The 7,417-nt window shown below is 42.2% G+C and overlaps 1 protein-coding gene across 1 annotated transcript in view; it reads left to right on the top strand.

The window, feature by feature from the left end:
- Positions 1–1,641: 1,641 nt before the first annotated feature.
- PELI1 (pellino E3 ubiquitin protein ligase 1) overlaps positions 1,642–7,417 on the top strand; it is a 61,704-nt gene continuing 55,928 nt past the window's right edge. The window contains exon 1 of the mRNA XM_049650307.1: positions 1,642–1,729. The gene's annotated coding sequence lies outside the window, so the exon portion shown is untranslated. The remainder of the gene's footprint in view (positions 1,730–7,417) is intronic.

Genomic DNA, 7,417 nt, shown 5'->3' with positions numbered 1-7,417 from the left:
TCAGTAAATGTTTTTTTTGTTGTTGTTTTTAAATTTTTTTTTAACGTTTATTTATCATTGAGAGACAGAGAGGCACAAAGCATGAGCAGGGGAGGGGCCAAAAGATGGAGAGACACAGAATCCAAAGCAGGCTCCAGGCTCTGAGCTGTCAGCACAGAGCCCCACACGGCGCTCGAACCCACAAACCGTGAGATCATGACCTGAGCCGAAGTCGGACGCTTAACCGACTGAGCCACCAGGCGCCCCAACTCAGTAAATGTTTTTTAAATGAGTACTTATGTGGTCTACAAACACAAGGATTTCTGATCTTGAGATTCCATTTGAAAACCTCAAATTTTCTTCCTCTACATGTGTTTCTGATTTATAAACATTAATCTTTCTCTTCCAGGGTATGGGTTCCTAGACAGGCAGAGAAGGAAACCAAGAGTTTGGGACAGGTTGCCTGTAGTTCTTCTGAGATCCAGTAACTGTGTACTGCCTTTCATCACCCTCCTCCACCACCTATTCACACCTGGGTGCCCTGTATGGGTGTAGACTTAGCTGACCAGCCCAACAGCTTACTCAGACCCTGGTTCAGACTTCTGTTACTGCCAAATGAAAGTTTGCCAATATATGTAAAAAGTAAACCATTTTCAACTTCCCATATCTTTTGAATTTATGAATATTTCTTAAAAGTCATAGGCCTCAAAATAATCCAATCTGGATTATTTTACACCAAGCAAGTGAAATATGCTAACCTTAATCCTGAACTTTTACCTTTGCTGGCCTTAAAGTTTGATGTGACTAATTAGGTGAAAACATTATGGGATTCTGACAGTGGATGTTCTTAACAGTTATCACTTAATTGTTCAGTTACTGGAAGCAACTACATCTCTACAAGTCTTAGGTAAAAAACAAACTTGAATTTAAGACACAGAGGACTCGTTTGAGGGAAGGGAGGGAAATGGGTATTTGTGACAGAAAATCAGGCAGGAGGGAAGACCGAAATATCGACAGGAAGTCAGACTTCAGTAGGCACTTGTGAGTGGTGAGGTTAGGAGTTGGGGGTGGAGCAAAGTAGGAAGGACTAGCTGAGGGCGGGGTCCCTAACAGCACCTTAAGACAAGAAGGCCCTTGTTCAGCCAGCAGCAGCAAAGAACACGTTCTCTTCCTCAGTGTGTCGGTGACCATAGTAACAGCAGGGGGCTGAGCCTCTCTCCCCGAGCATGCGCAGTGCAGTGAGAGCCGGGACGCTTCCTCAACCACGATGTATCCCTTTTTTTCTTCAGTCGGAGAACTACAACTCCCAAGAGACCACTCGGCGCCGCGTCACCGCCTCCCGCTGTGGCCCTGCCTTGTCTCCTCCCTCCCGCCCCGCCCTCCTGCTAGTCCCCTCCCCTCCCTCCGAGTGTGTGTCAGTGACCCAGAGCGGTGTGAGGCGGAGGGACCGTCGGGGGGCGCCGCCGCGGCCGCCGCCTCCACCAGCAGCACCAGCGGCGCCGCGCGTTCGGTTTTGCCTCGAGCCCTTCGGAAGCGCACCACAAAGCGGGCTCCGTGCCTCTCCCTCCGCCCGCGGCTCCTCAGCGCTCGGCTCCGCGGCCAACTTCCCTCGCGGGGCTTGGCCGGCTCGTGTAGAAGGCGGCGGCAGAACGCTGGGCTGTCTGCTCGCGCTCCTCGCGTACGCACACCTCTCACCCCCTCGCTCCGGGTCTCGGGGCCGTGCTGGATTGCGGCCGCCAGCAGTTGTCCGGTGAGTGCGGCCGCGGCGGGCCACGGAAGGGATGGTGGCGAGGCCAACGAGGGGTGCGGGCAAGGCGGGCGCGCAACTTCCTCGGCGGTTGCCGGGGGCGGCCGGCAGGCTCTCCCCGCCCGCCTGCGCGCCCCCGCGCTCGAGGCGGCCGGGAACGGAGTTTGCGGCTCCCGCATCCCGCGCCCTCGCATGAGGAAGCGCCTTTGTCAGGAGCCGGCCCAGCGCGCCCTCCCCCTCCACCTCGGAGCCCCGCGCGCGGCGGCCAAGTCCGAGCCCAGCGCCCCGCGCGGGGCCGCCTGCTGCGGGAGGGGAGCTCCGCGGGGGCGGGAAGGAAGAGGGAAATGAAAGAGAAACAAAGGGGGCGGTGGGCTTTTCTTTTGTTTGTGCGAATCTGCTAACTTCTTTCTCCTTCCTTACATAACACAGACTTCCAAGTTAGTCATTCTTTTTATTGTTGTGACTATTGTCATCTCCTCTGCGTGTCTCTCGCATTTCCTTTCATCTCTGGATCTCAGAGCGTTTAAAAACACTAATTAATTACACCTTCGTGGTCCCCACGAAACAAGTTAATACGCCCGTATTCCTAAGTGGGTAAACTGAGGTCCGGAAGAGCTCTCTAATTGATGGATACTTCATCTTCCACCGCGCCTGGTGTCTGAGGACCTGAAAGCATTTATGAGTAAGAACTCGTTCTCCGATGCCCCGTGGAAAAGTTATAGATGCTCATTTTAGTTAAAGGTTAACTGAAGTCTAAAAGAAGTCTGGGTAATTGTTAGGTAGTTCAAACAATAATTCTTGCATAGTGTTTGAATCTTAAAACCTCAAAGGACTCTTGAAAAATGCTTTGAGTGTGGAAAATACTGTAAATCATAAACCCACCCCACCATCTACTTTTATTTTTGTACATGCAGGTCTTTTATGAGGCAAGAGTGCAGTGACGGGGGAGCAGGAGGACAGAGGGTTTTTCTTTCTTTCTTTTTTTTTTTTTTAATGTGAATTTGACAGATTTTAATCACTACACACGAGGAGATGTATCTTGGTTTTAACAGCATCAACAGCCTTCCCATCATTTAATCATCAAACAGTATGTTAACAAATAATTGAGTGAGCATTTTACCCATAAGGTACTCGATGTGCAGAGAACTGAAGCTTTAAGTGTATGAAAAGGTCATCTGTTTGTTTTGGTTCAAAGCTGTGTACTTTTCCTTCTCTGCAAAAATGTTATTTTGTTTTCATAGCAGCTGATCTTTTGTTTCAGAACTGGCTTTGTCTTTTTCTACTTTGAATATGTATTATAACTGAGGAGAGATGTAAGGTGTTTGTTTTTTAATTTGAATTGTAGTGTGAATTTAAATTTTTGAATTGTGGAGAAGGTTTAGTTTCTTCAGTTCTTCTGCTTGAGCTTATGATGTTTTCTTTAAAACAGGAAATGTTTTCTCAAAGTGATCAAATTTACATCACAAAACATTGTCTTTATTGTACAAATAGATCATATGAATTCCTTTTGTTTTTTTTATTCACACCAACAGCCTCTTCTGGAAGAGAATGCTTAATTCTGAGGACAAGTTTATTTTTGGTAGTTGAACCAAACTGGATGGTACCAAAAATTTAAGTGAAGCATCATTTCTACTATTTATTTCTTGAGATGAATAATGATCAGAACTGTAGTGAATACTTTTACCTATTACTGTTGAATTTAATTTTTTGTGATACAGTTGCCCCCAGATTTTAGATCCTGGTGGTTCCATCAGAAAAAGAAAGTGAGACGTTTGTTTTTTTGATTTTTCTCCCCAATCCTCTAACCTGTCCCCATCCTGTGGGATGTTTAAAGAGATCTTCAGTTTAAAGCAAACGATTGGAAGTAGAACAGTTAAATGTACGGAAAGTTGCATGTAGTGGAGTGGTTTTAATGCCTCATCTAATAAATTGACACTTTGTAAAGAGAAAACGTTCAGTCGGGTTTTCATTAATGTTTTAGAGGTGCTGTAATGCAATAATAGTAGTACTTATTGACTTGAAAAAAAGCTAGAAATTGTGCCTTAGTGACAGATTTGGGGGGAAGGGGAAGAATCTGTGCTCTTTTTAAAATTGTCATTTCAGTGACCTTGCAGTTGGTTACGATGAACTTTTTTCTGTAGCTTTTACAAACCAAATTTACCAGAGGCGTTTGTACTTTAAAGGAAGCTACTAACAGGACCTCTTGGCTCAATCAGTGGAGTCCAAAGGCAGAAGTTAGTGTCGACTGGCCAAGGCTGGCACTGCAGGTTTCCTGATATCTTTGGGACCCCTTAAAGAAATGGCAGAAAGGTACAGGGTAGGAAACTGAGTCTGGTACTGCCAGATGCTAAACAGGCATGTTTCAAGGGGAAGCCTCCGTACATTGCTCTTTGACGTCGTTTCAGCTTCTTTTCAGGTTGTCGTAATGTCACTTGTATGTTCAGAGTCTTGTCATTTAGAATGTGCCACATTAATACTGTCCGGTGGGTCAGATGATAAGGACTTTCTATGCCAATTCTGCTTTGTGAACAACTGGTTGCACACAGAAACTTCTGGAGCTAATAAAGATTTTAAGCCCAAACTTAGAATTGAAAACTATCTTTTTTTTTTTCTTTTCAATGTCTATTTATTTATTTTTGAGAGAGAGAGAGAGAGAGCACATGCAGGGGAGAGGCAGAGAGAGAATCCCAAGCAGGCTCTGCGCCCCAGCACAGAGCCCAAAGCTGGGCTCAAACCCATGAACCGAGAGATCGTGACCTGAGCCAAAATCAGGAGTCAGATGGTTAACTTACTGAGCCACCCAGGTGCCCTGAAAACTATCTTTCTAACATTCTCACACACATACATCTTGCCATTGCACATCAGTATAAAGCTATCCTAGTATTTATGAAATCAGAAAGGCTTGTATGGATTATTTTATTACATATATTTTAGCTATGCAGTGTATATTAAAATTTCAAAACGTCAGGTATATGATGGCATTGGTTCCAGGACTTTCTTTGGAAAAAATCATGTTATTCCAAAAGTTACGTTTATGTCTTTTCATTGAAGAGAATAAAACAAATTTAAAAGCCAGTTGAAAGAAGGAAGAAGAAAATCAACAGAAAGAAACCTGATGAAGATGTTTTTAAAAAGTACAATATGAAAGATTCCTGGCATTATATAAGGGACAAAATTCTAGCTAAAGTCTATAAACAGTGAATTCCACTTAGCAGTTTCTGTTTATAGATTTCTAGCCATCTTTTCCAGATTTCCTCTAAATATGTTACACAAGGAAAGTAAATAGAAATCATTCTTTCAAGGGATTTGGGTTGTTGGAGATTTTTTTTTACACATGTGGTAGTGGGGGAGGAGGCGGTCATTGTTTTTCTTTAAGTTTAGCCTCTGCCAGAGAAGATTTTCCCCACACTAATGTATGGAAATCTCAGAACAAGAACTATTGGTCACTGAAAGAACTAGATATAATTTCAAGTTATGCCACTAGCTTTTTCTTACATTATCTTGAAAGACCACTTCTTTTTCTTTCCAGAGGTTGAAAATAATTGTTTAACATGTTACCCTTAGTAGGTCCTACATAATTTTTGTTGTTATTGCTGCATTACTTTGCAAGTAATAAAGAGAAAGTACAAGATTTCTTGAGTGAGGGGTGCCTGAGTGGCTCAGTCGGTTAAGCATCCGACTTCAGCTCGTGATCTCATAGTTCCTGAGTTTGAACCCCCATGTTGGGTTCTGTGCTGACAGCTCGGAGCCTGGAACCCGCTTTGGATTCTGTGTCTCCCTCTCTCTACCCCTCTCTACAAAGCTCACGCTTTGTCTCTGTCTCTGCAAAATAAATAAACATTGAAAAAAAAAAGATTTCTTGAATGAACATCGGGGAATTTCTGATTTTTTTCTTTTTAAATAGAAATAAGTAATCAAAACATGAACATATGATTGGAGCCTTTCAATTACCATAGCTTCCTTCAGAAATAAAGTTGAGGAAAAGAGATTTGTTAGGTAATTTAAGAGAAATGAATTGTAAATAAGTCTAAGAAGATGTGATTATTTTTTCAGAACGTATACATAATGTTTTAGAATTCTTTTTGCCACAATAAACTGTTTCAGAGAAGTAGAATTTTACATAGTACTACTTGCATTACCTCTGTAAAACTTTTATACACCTCAAAATACTGTTTACAGAAAAATAGAATATGTTGTTGTTGCCTGTAAATGAGAAAATTCTGACATTTGTTATTCCCCAGTTAATCTTGACCATTCCTGTAGTTTTAAAAAAAAGTTCCAAATTCAATACACATGTAATCTACTTCCTTTTCAAAGAATTTATTACTGATTTTTCTTCTATAATGAACCTCTTGGGATGTTGCTAATTCTAAAAATATGTATTACCCCTAGTTTCCCACCATCTTCTGCAGTTTCTTTTTGTATCATTTTTTGGCTACAATATGCTTTCTCCCCTAAATTGTCTAAAATAAGCTAAGAAATGTTTACACATATTTGACAAGAAATACAGTCATTTATTATGCTAAACTTCAGCTAAATTTCAACATACAGGGGCCATTGAATCTGTTTTGGAGATGGAAGTACACTTATTTTGAAAGGAGGGAGGTAAAGCAGGGACAGCAAATAGATTTCACCTTGGGTACCAAATCTGATTGCTTGGTGGTGGCTCCCTGGACTATATTTAGAAAACTGGGAGTCCTAGTTCAGACTCAACAGGAAAGAGTGCTGTGATTAGCAGTTTCTGCTATTGGGTGGGCAGTGGACTTTTGGCATGAACGCCAAATATTCATTCAGTAAGTATTTATTGGTTGTCTTTTATGGGTCAGGCACTGGTCTAGATGCTGATACCATTCACGCAAATTAAAATTAAAAGCTCTGAGACCCAGGCAATAAAATAAATAAAAAATTTCATGTTTTAAGGATAAATGAACTCATTTCCTCAAGAAATAAATAAGAAATAAGAAAGGGAGAGGAAGCTGTAAGATTAAAAGGGACTTCAGAGACATATCCACTAAATGCAGTATATGGACCTTAGTTAGATCCTGCTTTGAGCAAGCGAACTGTAAAAAGGTATTTATGAAAAATAGGGGAAGTTTGGACATTGAATATTTGATTAAAAGGAATTGTTAATTTTTGTAGGTGTGATAATGTATTCTGGGTTTTAAACAAGCGGCCTTAACTTTTAGAGATCTAGTGTATTTATTAATTAAAATATCATGTCTGGATTTTTGCTCCAAAATAATTTGGAGGGGAGAGGAGCATTGATGAAACAAGATTGGCCATGTATTGAGAGTTGTTGAAGGTAGATGATGGATACCTGAGATTTCTCATATTCTCTCTACTTTTGTGTATGTTTGAAAATTTCTGTAATGAACAGTGTTACACACACACACACACACACACACACACACACACACGAGAAGATAAAGGAGAGAAGGGGAAAAGGGACCAGGTGGGATGTGAGTATGGGATGGGAGGAGCATGGCAGAACACACCTCATTGAGAAAGACCTGAGGTAGGTGAGGGGGAGTAAGCCTTGCAGATAATCCTGGAGCAGGGCGGAGGCACAGAGAAGGGCATGTACCTTGGCCCTGAGGTAGAGAGTCTTGACTGTGCAAGAAACTACAGGATGACCAGTGTGGCTGGGTTAGAAAGAGAGAGTAGCCGGAGATAGGGTCAGAAAGGTAAAGG

Source organism: Panthera uncia (genome assembly GCF_023721935.1).
Source record: "Panthera uncia isolate 11264 chromosome A3 unlocalized genomic scaffold, Puncia_PCG_1.0 HiC_scaffold_11, whole genome shotgun sequence".
Taxonomy (NCBI): domain Eukaryota; kingdom Metazoa; phylum Chordata; class Mammalia; order Carnivora; family Felidae; genus Panthera; species Panthera uncia.
This window is presented reverse-complemented; position numbering and strand designations above follow the sequence as displayed.